This window comes from Oncorhynchus gorbuscha, linkage group LG18 (assembly GCF_021184085.1).
Source record: "Oncorhynchus gorbuscha isolate QuinsamMale2020 ecotype Even-year linkage group LG18, OgorEven_v1.0, whole genome shotgun sequence".
In the NCBI taxonomy this organism is placed as follows: domain Eukaryota; kingdom Metazoa; phylum Chordata; class Actinopteri; order Salmoniformes; family Salmonidae; genus Oncorhynchus; species Oncorhynchus gorbuscha.
This window is the reverse complement of record NC_060190.1, coordinates 1,475,662-1,494,508: the sequence shown is the minus strand read 5'-3', so window position 1 is coordinate 1,494,508 and position 18,847 is coordinate 1,475,662. Positions and strand designations below refer to the sequence as shown.

The 18,847-nt window shown below is 38.7% G+C and overlaps 1 pseudogene; it reads left to right on the top strand.

Annotated features, from left to right (window-relative positions):
- Positions 1–1,340: 1,340 nt before the first annotated feature.
- Positions 1,341–18,847, top strand: part of LOC124002816 — a 48,070-nt pseudogene continuing 30,563 nt past the window's right edge.

The following is an 18,847-nucleotide window of genomic DNA, read 5'->3' as shown; positions in this document are numbered from 1 at the left end:
CTATAGGCTACTGAATATTCAGGCTGGGATTCAATAGGCTACTGAATAATATAATATGATAATAAGACTGCATTCACAATGACTGTATGATAAATCAGTTCAATCAGGAATGACCTTTAAAATGGCACATAGCTGATAAAGCGCTGGGATTGAATCCTGGTCTCAGTCTCATGCTTGGTTTGAGTAGGACTCAGAAACCCATTTCCACCAGATAAAAGAGAGATAGTAATACTATGGCTGCATTGGAGGTACATGTCTTGTTAAAGTTAGACACCAGGGGATATTAAATCCATGGCATGATGTCATGTCTGGATCCTGGACACTACTGGCTGGTGGCTGGAATCCTCCTAGAATGTAGAACTCTAGCTGGTGTTCTCTAGAACTGTACTCTCATTCTGTTCCTCTGGGTGTTCTGCTGTCCAGTCATTCCAAAATAGAATCTTTACTGTCTGTTGAGATGATCCCTGCAGCTGCTTGGTTTTAACTTTAATCATCACAAACCAATAAAATCATCACGCTAATGAACAAGGTCGTCTGTGTATTTAGTAACATTCATAAGACAAAACTTAAGACACAAACACACAGAAATATACATGAGAACAATCTATATAGATTGATTTGTGTTATTTATCAAGACATGTTGTATTTATAATTTCATTCAGCTCGGCCTAATTGTAGTGTTACGACCTTGGTCATCCACAAACGTTTCTTTTCAGATCCCAATACCGCCCCCGTGTGGCCGTTGCATGTAAATACACAACCCAGGTCCCATTACAAAATATGAATCAACTTTCCACATTTTACAGCTCTTGTACTTTCTGCATTCATAAACACAGTGTAGAGAATAGAGCAAAGTTCACATAGAGCAAAGTTCACATAGAGCTACTATCTACCATTACTGCATCATGAGGTGATTTCCTCCCAGTTCAGCCTATAGTGCCTATTGACCATTCATATTTTAATGTACATTCTTCCCTATGTACTTGTGAGGTGATTTCCTACAGTTAAAGTCCTGCACAATTATTTGTGAAAACTCTTCACATTTCATGGACCCAAGACACATAGGTAATGCTGTACAGTGCAATAGAGGTCTGCATCAATGCAATTCTAATAAAGCCACATTGGGACTTCAACTATTTTTTGTTTGTCAAATGAACTACTTATTATCTTTGGTTTAATTCATATAACAACATTCCAACCTTGTTCAGCATTATCTAATCCAGATATGGCATTATTACATGATTTGTATCTGTTTGCATCCGTTTCAATATTGGACTCTTATTTTGAAGGCAAAACGCAAATTCCATTGTTGCTCAACCTAACTCTAGCTAGCATCACACAGGTGCTTTTCCGACAGGATATAATAATCACTTGCAACCTGTACGGTCTCAAACAAAGCTCGGAGAAGAGCAGCGGTCGGTAGTCGACATCGGAGAAGTGAACGAACCCGAGAGGAAACGGAGCCTTTGTTTTCGGAAGCAGCAGGGAGGCGAACCGGAGGAAAAGATGATGAGTTTTCTGCCATACTTCTCCGCCGAGACCTGGACCCTCCTGGCCCTCCTCATCACCCTCATTGTAGTGTAAGGACATACATCAAATCAAATGTTATTTGTCACATGCATCATAGTTTATCTCGTGGAAATAATCAGTCAATTATTTTTCACAAATACCAGAGCCTGTGAGTTCAAATAGACTTGTATTACGACATAATAAAAGCCTGAGCTGGTTCATTGAACTTTTCCAGTCTTGGCAAAACACTTCTTATACAGCTGTCCTCCTTCCTATGGAAGGACCCATAGTAACTCCTCTAAATGACTCATCACCTCTGGCATTTAACCACCGTTATCTTATTGCCTTGCACTAAGTTTAGTTTGGTTTCACTTTAGGGCATGAAAACTTTAGAGCCACAGCAATAGTTCAACAATACAGACTAGGACCATAGCAACAGTCCATAGAAATAACCAATACATGTCATCCTGCTAACTCCTCTGAAAGGAACACCCATGTTCTGATAAAATCCCAAGAGGTGTAACCATAGCAACAGTATATATTAGACCATACCACTGCTACCAAAATAAAGAGGCCATGTCCACTCCCCAGACAGGTGCAGGTCTAATGGTGTCTGATGACCCAAACCCACATAAAGAGGGCACTCATCTTGCGGACCTTCCTGAAATGTATAAAGACCACAAATGTTCTGGAAAAGGATCAATATTAACCGATGTAGACTAACAGTGAAATGCTTACTTACAGGTTCTTTACCTACAATGTATCATAACTGTTCTGGAAAATGCTCAATGTCTGAAACAGATCAGGCTGTGTCACAATGGTAAAATGGCTATACACAGAGTAACATGGCTATATACAGAATAACATGGCTATATACAGAATAACATGGCTGACCCCTCCTGTCTCAGCCTCCAGTATTTATGCTGCAGTAGTTTATGTGTCGGGGGGCTAGGGTCAGTTTGTTTATCTGGAGTACTTCTCCTGTCCTATTCGGTGTCCTGTGAATAAATCTAAGTGTGCGTTCTCTAATTCTCTCCTTCTCTCCTTCTTTCTCTCTCTCGGAGGACCTGAGCCCTAGAACCATGCCCCAGGACTACCTGACATGATGACTCCTTGCTGTCCCCAGTCCACCTGGCCATGCTGCTGCTCCAGTTTCAACTGGCCTGGGCCCTAGGACCATGTCCCAGGACTACCTGACATGAGGATGCTGTCCCCAGTCCACCTGGCCATGCTCCTGCTCCAGTTTCAACTGTTCTGCCTTACTATTATTCAACCATGCTGGTCATTTATGAACATTTGAACATCTTGGCCACGTTCTGTTATAATCTCCACCCGGCACAGCCAGAAGAACTGGCCACCCCACATATGCTCTCTCTAATTCTCTCTTTCTTTCTCTCTCTCGGAGGACCTGAGCCCTAGGACCGTGCCCCAGGACTACCTGACATGATGGCTCCTTGCTGTAGTCCACCTGACTGTGCTGCTGCTCCAGTTTCAACTGTTCTGCCTTATTATTATTTGACCATGCTGGTCATTTATGAACATTTGAACATCTTGGTCATTTTCTGTTATAATCTCTACCCGGCACAGAAAGAGGACTGCCACCCCACATAGCCCGGTTCCTCTCTAGGTTTCTTCCTAGGTTTTGGCCTTTCTAGGGAGTTTTTCCTAGCCACCGTGCTTTTACACCTGCATTGTTTGCTGTTTGGGGTTTTAGGCTGGGTTTCTGTACAGCACTTTGAGATATCAGCTGATGTACGAAGGGCTATATAAATAAATTTGATTTGATTTGATTTGATTTGATTTGATAAACAGAATAACATGGCTATATACCGAATAACATGGCAATATACATAATAACATGGCTATATACAGAATAACATGGCTATATACCGAATAACATGGCTATATACAGAGTAACATGGCTATATACAGAGTAACATGGCTATATACAGAGTAACATGGCTATATACAGAGTAACATGGCTATATACCGAATAACATGGCTATATACAGAATAACATGGCTATATACAGAATAACATGGCTATATACAGAATAACATGGCTATATACCGAATAACATGGCTATATACAGAGTAACATGGCTATATACAGAGTGACATGGCTATATACAGAGTAACATGGCTATATACAGAGTAACATGGCTATATACAGAGTAACATGGCTATATACAGAGTAACATGGCTATATACAGAGTAACATGGCTATATACAGAGTAACATGGCTATATACAGAGTAACATGGCTATATACAGAGTAACATGGCTATATACAGAGTAACATGGCTATATACAGAATAACATGGCTATATACCGAATAACATGGCTATATACAGAGTAACATGGCTATATACAGAGTAACATGGCTATATACAGAGTAACATGGCTATATACAGAGTAACATGGCTATATACCGAATAACATGGCTATATACAGAATAACATGGCTATATACAGAATAACATGGCTATATACCGAATAACATGGCTATATACCGAATAACATGGCTATAAACAGAGTAACATGGCTATATACAGAGTAACATGGCTATATACAGAGTAACATGGCTATATACAGAGTAACATGGCTATATACAGAGTAACATGGCTATATACAGAGTAACATGGCTATATACAGAGTAACATGGCTATATACAGAGTAACATGGCTATATACAGAATAACATGGCTATATAGAATAACATGGCTATATACAGAGTAACATGGCTATATACAGAGTAACATGGCTATATACAGAGTAACATGGCTATATACAGAATAACATGGCTATATACAGAGTAACATGGCTATATACAGAGTAACATGGCTATATACAGAATAACATGGCTATATACCGAATAACATGGCTATATACAGAGTAACATGGCTATATACAGAGTAACATGGCTATATACAGAGTAACATGGCTATATACAGAATAACATGGCTATATACCGAATAACATGGCTATATACAGAGTAACATGGCTATATACAGAGTAACATGGCTATATACAGAATAACATGGCTATATACCGAATAACATGGCTATAAACAGAGTAACATGTCTATATACAGAATAACATGGCTATATACCGAATAACATGGCTATAAACAGAGTAACATGTCTATATACAGAATAACATGGCTATATACCGAATAACATGGCTATATACAGAGTAACATGGCTATATACAGAGTAACATGGCTATATACAGAATAACATGGCTATATACTGAATAACATGGCTATATACAGAGTAACATGGCTATAACAGAGTAACATGGCTATATACAGAGTAACATGGCTATATACAGAGTAACATGGCTATATACAGAATAACATGGCTATATACCGAATAACATGGCTATATACAGAATAACATGGCTATATACCGAATAACATGGCTATATACCGAATAACATGGCTATAAACAGAGTAACATGGCTATATACAGAGTAACATGGCTATATACAGAATATCATGGCTATATACCGAATAACATGGCTATATACAGAGTAACATGGCTATATACAGAATAACATGGCTATATACCGAATAACATGGCTATATACAGAGTAACATGGCTATATACAGAGTAACATGGCTATATACAGAATAACATGGCTATATACCGAATAACATGGCTATAAACAGAGTAACATGTCTATATACAGAATAACATGGCTATATACCGAATAACATGGCTATAAACAGAGTAACATGTCTATATACAGAATAACATGGCTATATACCGAATAACATGGCTATATACCGAATAACATGGCTATATACCGAATAACATGTCTATATACAGAATAACATGGCTATATACCGAATAACATGGCTATATACCGAATAACATGTCTATATACAGAATAACATGGCTATATACCGAATAACATGGCTATATACCAAATAACATGGCTATATACCGAGTAACATGGCTATATACAGAATAACATGGCTATATACAGAGTAACATGGCTATATACAGAGTAACATGGCTATATACAGAGTAACATGGCTATATACAGAGTAACATGGCTATATACAGAGTAACATGGCTATATACAGAGTAACATGGCTATATACAGAGTAACATGGCTATATACAGAGTAACATGGCTATATCCAGAGTAACATGGCTATATACAGAGTAACATGGCTATATACAGAGTAACATGGCTATATACAGAATAACATGGCTATATACCGAATAACATGGCTATATACAGAGTAACATGGCTATATACAGAATAACATGGCTATATACCGAATAACATGGCTATATACAGAGTAACATGGCTATATACAGAGTAACATGGCTATATACAGAATAACATGGCTATATACCGAATAACATGGCTATAAACAGAGTAACATGTCTATATACAGAATAACATGGCTATATACCGAATAACATGGCTATAAACAGAGTAACATGTCTATATACAGAATAACATGGCTATATACCGAATAACATGGCTATATACCGAATAACATGGCTATATACCGAATAACATGTCTATATACAGAATAACATGGCTATATACCGAATAACATGGCTATATACCGAATAACATGTCTATATACAGAATAACATGGCTATATACCGAATAACATGGCTATAGAGAATAACATGGCTATATACAGAGTAACATGGCTATATACAGAATAACATGGCTATATACCGAATAACATGGCTATAAACAGAGTAACATGTCTATATACAGAATAACATGGCTATATACCGAATAACATGGCTATATACAGAATAACATGGCTATATACCGAATAACATGTCTATATACAGAATAACATGGCTATATACAGAATAACATGGTTATATACAGAATAACATGGCTATATACAGAATAACATAGCTATATACAGAATAACATGGCTATATACAGAATAACATGGCTATATACAGAATAACATGGCTATATACAGAATAACATGGCTATATACCGAATAACATGTCTATATACAGAATAACATGGCTATATACCGAATAACATGGCTATATACAGAATAACATGTCTATATACAGAATAACATGTCTATATACAGAATAACATGTCTATATACAGAATAACATGGCTATATACAGAGTAACATGGCTATATACAGAATAACATGTCTATATACAGAGTAACATGGCTATATACCGAATAACATGGCTATATACAGAATAACATGGCTATATACAGAATAACATGGCTATATACAGAATAACATGGCTATATGAATAACATGGCTATATAAGGAATAACATGGCTATATACAGAGTAACATGTCTATATACAGAATAACATGGCTATATACAGAATAACATGGCTATAAACAGAGTAACATGTCTATATACAGAATAACATGGCTATATACAGAATAACATGGCTATATACAGAATAACATGGCTATATACAGAATAACATGTCTATATACAGAATAACATGGCTATATACAGAATAACATGGCTATATACAGAATAACATGTCTATATACAGAATAACATGGCTATATACAGAATAACATGGCTATATACCGAATAACATGGCTATAAACAGAGTAACATGGCTATATACAGAATAACATGGCTATATACAGAATAACATGGCTATAAACAGAGTAACATGTCTATATACAGAATAACATGGCTATATACCAGAATAACATGGCTATAAACAGAGTAACATGTCTATATACAGAATAACATGGCTATATACAGAATAACATGGCTATATACAGAATAACATGGCTATATACAGAATAACATGGCTATATACAGAATAACATGGCTATATACAGAATAACATGGCTATATACAGAATAACATGGCTATATACAAGTAACATGGCTATATACAGAATAACATGGCTATATACAGAATAACATGGCTATATACAGAATAACATGGCTATATACAGAATAACATGGCTATATACAGAGTAACATGGCTATATACAGAATAACATGGCTATATACCAGAATAACATGGCTATATACAGAGTAACATGGCTATATACAGAGTAACATGGCTATATACAGAATAACATGGCTATATACAGAATAACATGGCTATATACAGAGTAACATGTCTATATGAATAACATGGCTATATACAGAATAACATGGGTAACATGTCTATATACAGAATAACATGGCTATATACAGAATAACATGGCTATATACAGAATAACATGGCTATATACAGAATAACATGTCTATATACAGAATAACATGGCTATATACAGAATAACATGGCTATATACAGAATAACATGGCTATATACAGAATAACATGGCTATATACAGAATAACATGGCTATATACCGAATAACATGGCTATATACAGAAGTAACATGGCTATATACAGAGTAACATGGCTATATACAGAATAACATGGCTATATACAGAATAACATGGCTATATACAGAATAACATGGCTATATACAGAATAACATGTCTATATACAGAATAACATGGCTATATACAGAATAACATGGCTATATACAGAATAACATGGCTATATACAGAATAACATGGCTATATACCGAATAACATGGCTATAAACAGATAACATGTCTATATACAGAATAACATGGCTATATACAGAATAACATGGCTATAAACAGAGTAACATGTCTATATACAGAATAACATGGCTATATACCGAATAACATGGCTATATACAGAATAACATGGCTATATACAGAATAACATGTCTATATACAGAATAACATGGCTATATACAGAATAACATGGCTATATACCGAATAACATGTCTATATACAGAATAACATGGCTATATACAGAATAACATGGCTATATACCGAATAACATGGCTATATACAGAGTAACATGGCTATATACAGAATAACATGGCTATATACAGAATAACATGGCTATAAACAGAGTAACATGTCTATATACAGAATAACATGGCTATATACAGAATAACATGGCTATAAACAGAGTAACATGTCTATATACAGAATAACATGGCTATATACAGAATAACATGGCTATATACAGAATAACATGGCTATATACAGAATAACATGGCTATATACAGAATAACATGGCTATATACAGAATAACATGGCTATATACAGAATAACATGGCTATATACAGAGTAACATGGCTATATACAGAATAACATGGCTATATACAGAATAACATGGCTATATACAGAATAACATGGCTATATACAGAATAACATGGCTATATACAGAGTAACATGGCTATATACAGAATAACATGGCTATATACAGAATAACATGGCTATATACAGAGTAACATGGCTATATACAGAGTAACATGGCTATATACAGAATAACATGGCTATATACCGAATAACATGGCTATAAACAGAGTAACATGTCTATATACAGAATAACATGGCTATATACAGAATAACATGGCTATAAACAGAGTAACATGTCTATATACAGAATAACATGGCTATATACAGAATAACATGGCTATATACCGAATAACATGGCTATATACAGAATAACATGGCTATATACAGAATAACATGGCTATATACAGAATAACATGGCTATATACCGAATAACATGTCTATAAACAGAGTAACATGTCTATATACAGAATAACATGGCTATATACCGAATAACATGGCTATATACAGAATAACATGGCTATATACAGAATAACATGGCTATATACAGAATAACATGGCTATATACAGAATAACATGGCTATATACAGAATAACATGGCTATATACAGAATAACATGGCTATATACAGAATAACATGGCTATATACCGAATAACATGGCTATATACAGAATAACATGGCTATATACAGAATAACATGGTTATATACAGAATAACATGTCTATATACAGAATAACATGGCTATATACAGAATAACATGGCTATATACAGAATAACATGGCTATATACAGAGTAACATGGCTATATACAGAATAACATGGCTATATACAGAATAACATGGCTATATACAGAATAACATGGCTATATACAGAATAACATGGCTATATACAGAATAACATGGCTATATACCGAATAACATGGCTATATACAGAATAACATAGCTATATACAGAATAACATGGCTATATACAGAATAACATGGCTATATACAGAATAACATGGCTATATACAGAATAACATGGCTATATACAGAATAACATGTCTATATACAGAATAACATGGCTATATACAGAATAACATGGCTATATACAGAGTAACATGGCTATATACAGAATAACATGGCTATATACAGAATAACATGGCTATATACAGAATAACATGGCTATATACAGAATAACATGGCTATATACAGAATAACATGGCTATATACAGAATAACATGTCTATATACAGAATAACATGGCTATATACAGAATAACATGGCTATATACAGAATAACATGGCTATATACAGAATAACATAGCTATATACAGAATAACATGGCTATATACAGAATAACATGGCTATATACAGAATAACATGGCTATATACAGAATAACATGGCTATATACCGAATAACATGTCTATATACAGAATAACATGGCTATATACAGAATAACATGGCTATATACAGAATAACATGTCTATATACAGAATAACATGGCTATATACAGAATAACATGTCTATATACAGAATAACATGGCTATATATACATGGCTATATACAGAATAACATGTCTATATACAGAGTAACATGGCTATATACAGAATAACATGGCTATATACAGAATAACATGGCTATATACCGAATAACATGGCTATATACAGAATAACATGGCTATATACAGAATAACATGGCTATATACAGAATAACATGGCTATATACAGAGTAACATGGCTATATACAGAATAACATGGCTATATACAGAATAACATGGCTATATACAGAATAACATGGCTATATACAGAATAACATGGCTATATACAGAGAATAACATGTCTATATACAGAATAACATGGCTATATACAGAATAACATGGCTATATACAGAATATATACAGAATAACACATGGAATAACATGGCTATATACAGAATAACATGGCTATATACAGAATAACATGGCTATATACAGAATAACATGGCTATATACAGAATAACATGGCTATATACCGAATAACATGGCTATATACAGAGTAACATGGCTATATACAGAATAACATGGCTATATACAGAATAACATGGCTATATACAGAATAACATGGCTATATACAGAGTAACATGGCTATATACAGAATAACATGGCAGAATAACATGGCTATAAACAGTAACATGTCTATATACAGAATAACATGGCTATATACAGAATAACATGGCTATATACAGAGTAACATGTCTATATACAGAATAACATGGCTATATACAGAATAACATGGCTATATACAGAATAACATGGCTATATACAGAATAACATGTCTATATACAGAATAACATGGCTATATACGAATAACATGGCTATATACCGAATAACATGTCTATATACAGAATAACATGGCTATATACAGAATAACATGGCTATATACAGAATAACATGGCTATATACAGAATAACATGGCTATATACAGAATAACATGGCTATATACAGAATAACATGGCTATATACAGAATAACATGGCTATATACAGAATAACATGTCTATATACAGAATAACATGGCTATATACCGAATAACATGTCTATATACAGAATAACATGGCTATATACAGAATAACATGTCTATATACAGAATAACATGGCTATATACAGAATAACATGGCTATATACAGAATAACATGGCTATATACATAATAATATGGCTATATACAGAATAACATGGCTATATACCGAATAACATGGCTATATACCGAATAACATGGCTATATACAGAATAACATGGTTATATACATAATAATATGGCTATATACAGAATAACATGGCTATATACAGAGTAACATGGCTATATACAGAATAACATGTCTATATACAGAATAACATGGCTATATACAGAATAACATGGCTATATACAGAATAACATGGTTATATACAGAATAACATGTCTATATACAGAATAACATGGCTATATACAGAATAACATGGCTATATACAGAATAACATGGCTATATACAGAGTAACATGGCTATATACAGAATAACATGGCTATATACAGAATAACATGGCTATATACAGAATAACATGGCTATATACAGAATAACATGGCTATATACAGAATAACATGGCTATATACAGAATAACATGTCTATATACAGAATAACATGTCTATATACAGAATAACATGGTTATATACAGAATAACATGGCTATATACAGAATAACATGGCTATATACAGAATAACATGGCTATATACAGAATAACATGGCTATATACAGAATAACATGGCTATATACAGAATAACATGGCTATATACAGAATAACATGTCTATATACAGAATAACATGGCTATATACAGAATAACATGGCTATATACAGATAACATGGCTATATACAGAATAACATGGCTATATACAGAATAACATGTCTATATACAGAATAACATGGCTATATATAACAGCTATATACAGAATAACATGGCTATATACAGAATAACATGTCTATATACAGAATAACATGGTTATATACAGAATAACATGGTTATATACAGAATAACATGGCTATATACAGAATAACATGGCTATATACAGAATAACATGGCTATATACAGAATAACATGGCTATATACAGAATAACATGGCTATATACAGAATAACATGGCTATATACAGAATAACATGGCTATATACAGAATAACATGGCTATATACAGAATAACATGGCTATATACAGAATATATATACAGAATAACATGGCTATATATACATGTCTATATACAGAATAACATGGCTATATACAGAGTAACATGGCTATATACAGAATAACATGGCTATATACAGAGTAACATGGCTATATACAGAATAACATGGCTATATACAGAATAACATGGCTATATACAGAATAACATGGCTATATACAGAATAACATGGCTATATACAGAATAACATGGCTATATACAGAGTAACATGGCTATATACAGAATAACATGGCTATATACAGAATAACATGGCTATATACAGAGTAACATGGCTATATACAGAGTAACATGGCTATATACAGAATAACATGGCTATATACAGAATAACATGGCTATATACAGAGTAACATGGCTATATACAGAGTAACATGGCTATATACAGAATAACATAACATGTCTATATACAGATGTCTATAACATGGCTATATACAGAATAACATGGCTATATACAGAGAATAACATGGTTATATACAAGGATACTTATACTTAATATAACTTCTCTAGAACATTTTACTATTTACCGTGTGTGTGTGTGTGTGTGTGTGTGTGTGTGTGTGTGTGTGTGTGTGTGTGTGTGTGTGTGTGTGTGTGTGTGTGTGTGTGTGTGTGTGTGTGTGTGTGTGTGTGTGTGTGTGTGTGTGTGTGTGTGTGTGTGTGTGTGCCCTATGGTGTATTCACTAAGATGTGTGTGTGTGTGTATACGGGTACTGGCCCTATGGTGTATTCACTAAGATGGGTATCCTGGTCCCAAACCCCTACCTTACTTTGGCACAACGATGGGGTATAGAAAGGTTAGTACACATTCAGAATAAACATCTCTTATTGTTCTCCTATGTAATACAATACATTGAGAAGGAAAAAGAGGACTAGCCTTTTTGTTGTTTGAACAATAGATAAAGGTAATATGAGACATGATCAGTCTAGAAGTTGTATTATTGACCCTGGGGACCATATAAAATAACAAACCCTCCACAACCCTCACCTGTTCAGCTGTAGGACACACCTACATGACCTCCTAGGGCATGAATCAGCTATTTTCTCTCACTCTCTCTCTCTCTCTCTCTCTCTCTGCTCTCTCTATCTCTCTGTCTCTCTCTATCTATCTATCTATCTATCTATCTATCTATCTATCTATCTATCTATCTATCTATCTATCTATCTATCTATCTCCCTCTCCCTCTCCCTCTCCTCTCTCTCTCTCTCTCTCTCTCTCTCTCTCTCTCTCTCTCTCTCTCTCTCTCTCTCTCTCTCTCTCTCTCTCTCTCTCTCTCTCTCTCTCTCTCTCTCTCTCTCTCTGTCTCTGTCTCTGTCTCTGTTATGCTGGTGAATGAGGACCCAAAAGCGACTTAACAGAAACAGAGTCTTTATTCCAGTCTTAAACAAAAATGATAATCCTGGATATTATCTTAGGTAAATACAAAACAGGAAAACTGAAATCCACTCGTCAGTAGAGAGGAACGACTGGAGACGCGACCACAGACTGCAGGTCGCCGGGAAGGCACAGGCCGTAGCTGACATAGACACCTGCTCACACGCAGCATCTGAAGGCAAAAAACAAGACAGGGCGGAACAAGGACACAGAACAGCAAACATCAAACAAGGATCCGACAAGGACAGAAGCGGAAAACAGAGGGAGAAATAGGGACTCTAATCAGAGGGCAAAATAGGGGACAGGTGTGAAAGAGTAAATGAGGTAGTTAGGAGAATGAGGAACAGCTGGGAGCAGGAACGGAACGATAGAGAGAGAGAGCGAGAGAGGGAGAGAGGGAGGGGGAGAGAGAGGGATAGAAAGAGGGAAAGAACCTAATAAGACCAGCAGGGGGAAACGAATAGAAGAGGAAGCACAAGGACAAGACATGACAATATATGACAAAACATGACAGTACCCCCCCACTCACCGAGCGCCTCCTGGCGCACTCGAGGAGGAACCCTGGCGGCAACGGAGGAAATCATTGATCAACAAACGGTCCAGCACGTCCCGAGAAAGAACCCAACTCCTCTCCTCAGGACCGTAACGGAAGACGATGAAGAGGGAATCTAGGGCTATTACTCTTATAAAAATGAGACACGGGTAGAGAACTGTAAGCGTTAGAGCAATCAGGACCAAACAGGCCAGGAGAGTAACAACTAGGGACAGACTGAGACACAGCAAGGCTAAGACCAGGAACAGGAGAGAGGCGGTGGCTGTGGACAGACTGAGACACAGCAAGTGCAGGAGCAGGACCAGGAGAGACGCGGTGGCAGGGGACAGACTGAGACACAGCAAGGGCAGGAGAGATGCGGTGGCTGGGGACAGACTGAGACCCAGCAAGGCCAGGAGCAGAAGCAGAAAAAAAGTTACCGGACTTATTCTGCGCGCAGTCCGAACAAGCAGCCACGAAACGGCGCGTGTCACGCTCCTGAGTAGGCCACCAAAACCGCTGGCGAATAGAAGCAAGCGTACCCCGAACGCCGGGGTGGCCAGCTAACTTGGCAGAGTGAGCCCACTGAAGAACAGCCAGACGAGTAGAGACAGGAACGAAAAGAAGGTTACTAGGACAAGCGCGCGGCGACGGAGTGTGAGTGAGTGCTTGCTTGACCTGTCTCTCAATTCCCCAGACATTCAACCCGACAACACGCCCCTCAGGGAGAATCCCCTCGGGGTCGGTAGACGCTACAGAAGAACTGAAAAGACGGAATAAAGCATCAGGCTTGGTGTTCTTAGTACCCAGGAGATAAGAAATCACGAACTCGAAACGAGCGAAAAACAACGCCCAACGAGCTTGACGCGCATTGAGTCGTTTGGCAGAACGGATGTACTCAAGGTTCTTTTGGTCAGTCCAAACGACAAAAGCAACGGTCGCCCCCTCCAACCACTGTCGCCATTCGCCTAGGGCTAAACGGATGGCGAGCAGTTCGCGGTTAGCCACATCATAGTTACGTTCCGACGGCGACAGGCGATGAGAAAAATACGCGCAAGGGTGGACCCCATCGTCAGTATGGGAGCGCTGGGACAGAATGGCTCCCACGCCCACCCCCGACGCGTCTACCTCGACAATGAACTGTTTAGTGACGTCAGGTGCAACAAGGATAGGAGCGGATGCAAAACGCTTCTTGAGGAGATCAGTACAACAATCATACGACCAGTGAGGAGGAAGGGAGGTGGCTCTAGACCGACTGAAGACCGTGCGCAGATCATGATATCCCTCCAGCCCTCCTGTCAAATCACCAGGTTCCTCCTGTGAAGAGGGAGCAGAAGAAACAGGAGGAATAGCAGACATTAAACATTTCACATGACAAGAAACGTTCCAGGAAAGGATAGAATTACTAGACCAATCAAAAGAAGGATTATGACACACTAGCCAGGGATGACCAAAAACAACAGGTGTAAAAGGTGAATGAAAAATCAAAAAAGAAATGGTCTCACTATGGTTACCAGATACTGTGAGGGTTAAAGGTAGTGTTTCACATAATATACTGGGGAGAGGACTACCATCCAAGGCGAACATGACCGTGGGCTCCCCCTAACTGTCTGAGAGGAATGTCATGTTCCCGAGCCCAGGCTTCGTCCATAAAACAGCCCTCCGCCCCAGAGTCTATTAATGCACTGCAGGAAGCTGCCGATCCGGTCCAGCGTAGATGGACCGGCAAGGTAGTACAGGTACTTGACGGAGAGGACAGAGTAGTAGCGCTTATCAGTCGCCCTCCGCTTACTGATGAGCTCTGGCCTTTAACTGGACATGAAATGACAAAATGACCAGCGGAACCGCAATAGAGACAGAGGCGGTTGGTGATTCTCCGTTCCCTCTCCTTAGTCGAGATGCGAATACCCCCCAGCTGCATGGGCTCAACACCTGAGTCAGTGGGGAAAGATGGTAGTGTCGGGGAGAGGGGGGACACAGTTAACGCGAGCTCTCTTCCATGAGCTCGGTGACGAAGATCTACCCGTCGTTCAATGCGAATAGCGAGTTCAATCAAAGAATCCACGCTGGATGGAACCTCCCGGGAGAGAATCTCATCCTTAACCTTAGCGTGGAGTCCCTCCAGAAAACGAGCGAGCAACGCCTGCTCGTTCCAGTTACTGGAGGTTATGGATCGATTACCTTGACATAGGGAAGACAGGGACCAGGAAGCTTCTTTCCCAAAAACAGAACGATCAAAAACCCGTATCATCTCCTCTTTAAAGTTCTGATACTCGTTAGTACACTCAGCCCTTGCCTCCCAGATAGCTGTGCCCCACTCCCGAGGCGGTCCAGTAAGGAGTGATATGACGTAGGCGATCCGAGCTCTCTCTCTTGAGTATGTGTTGGGCTGGAGAGAGAACACAATATCACACTGGGTGAGAAAGGAGCGGCACTCAGTGGGCTGCCCAGAGTAACATGGTGGGTTATTAACCCTAGGTTCCGGAGACTCGGAAGACCAGGAAGTAGCTGGTGGCACGAGACAAAGACTCTGAAACTGTCCTGAGAGGTCGGAGACCTGAGCGGCCAGGGTCTCAACGGCATGACGAGCAGCAGACAATTCCTGCTCGTTTCTGCCGATCATCGCTCCCTGGAACTCAACAGCAGAGTAGAGAGAATCCGTAGTCGCTGGGTCCATTCTTGGTCGGATCCTTCTGTTATGCTGGTGAATGAGGACCCAAAAGCGACTTAACAGAAACAGAGTCTTTATTCCAGTCTTAAACAAAAACGATAATCCTGGATTTTATCTTAGGTAAATACAAAACAGGAAAACTGAAATCCACTCGTCAGTAGAGAGGAACGACTGGAGACGCGACCACAGACTGCAGGTCGCTTCGGGAAGGCACAGGCCGTAGCTGACATAGACACCTGCTCACACGCAGCATCTGAAGAAGGCAAAAACACGACAGGGCAGAACAAGGACACAGAACAGCAAACATCAAACAAGGATCCGACAAGGACAGAAGCGGAAAACAGAGGGAGAAATAGGGACTCTAATCAGAGGGCAAAATAGGGGACAGGTTTGAAAGAGTAAATGAGGTAGTTAGGAGAATGAGGAACAGCTGGGAGCAGGAACGGAATGATAGAGAGAGAGAGCGAGAGAGGGAGAGAGGGAGGGGGAGAGAGAGGGATAGAAAGAGGGAAAGAACCTAATAAGACCAGCAGGGGGAAACGAATAGAAGAGGAAGCACAAGGACAAGACATGACAATATATGACAAAACATGACAGTCTCTCTCTCTCTCTCTCTCTCTCTCTTTCTCTCTCTCTCTCTCTCTCTCTCTCTCTCTCTCTCTCTCTCTCTCTCTCTCTCTCTCACTCTCTCTCTCTCTCTCTCTCTCTCTCTCTCTCTCTCTCTCTCTCTCTCTCTCTCTGTCTCTGTCTCTGTCTCTCTCTCTCTCTCTCTCTCTCTCTCTCTCTCTCTCTCTCTCTCTCTCTCTCTCTCTCTCTCTCTCTCTCTCTCTCTCTCTCTGTCTCTCTCTGTCTCTCTACAGGGCATCGCTAACTTTGACACAGAGTGCTTTCAGAAGTACGGGAGAATCTGGGGGTGAGTTCAGTTGACTGTACCGTACTAGGATGACTCACAACTGTACTATGCTCTTTCAATTCATCACCTGCTGGAGCTGTCATGTGACCATGAGGAATAGTATTCATAATATCAACAACAACCCGACTCATGTTTTCTTTGTAGTTTTATATGAGGTGGTTAAATGTGTGTCTGTGTTTCTCCTCGGTGAAGGATCTATGATGGGAGGAAGTCTGTTCTCTGTATCATGTAGGATTGTAGGTGTATCCAGACCTCTTCACTTTTTCCACATTTTGTTACATTACAGCCTTGTTCTAAAATGGATTTAATCATTTTTTTCCCTCATCAATCTACTCACACAATACCCCATTATGACATCACAATACCCCATTATGACATCACAATACCCCATTATGACATCACAATACCCCATTATGACATCACAATACCCCTTATTGACAACGCAAAACCTGTTTGTTTTCACTCCAGTCTGAGGTCTTGAGCAGACTTTCATCATGGATCTCTCTGTACTTTGCTCTGTTCATCTTTCCCTCGATCCTGACTAGTCTGCCAGTCCCTGCCACTGAAAAACATCCCCACAGCATGATGCTGCCACCACCATGCTTTACCATAGGGATGGTGCCACCACCGTGTTTCACCATAGGGATGGTGCCACCACCGTGCTTCACCATAGGGATGGTGCCACCACCGTGCTTCACCATAGGGATGGTGCCACCACCGTGCTTCACCATAGGGATGGTGCCACCACCGTGCTTCACCATAGGGATGGTGCCACCACCATGCTTTACCGTGGGGATGGTGCCAGGTTTCATCCAGACGTGATGCTGCCACCACCATGTTTCACCATAGGGATGGTGCCACCACCGTGTTTCACCATAGGGATGGTGCCACCACCATGCTTTACCGTGGGGATGGTGCCAGGTTTCATCCAGACGTGATGCTGCCACCACCATGTTTCACCATAGGGATGGTGCCA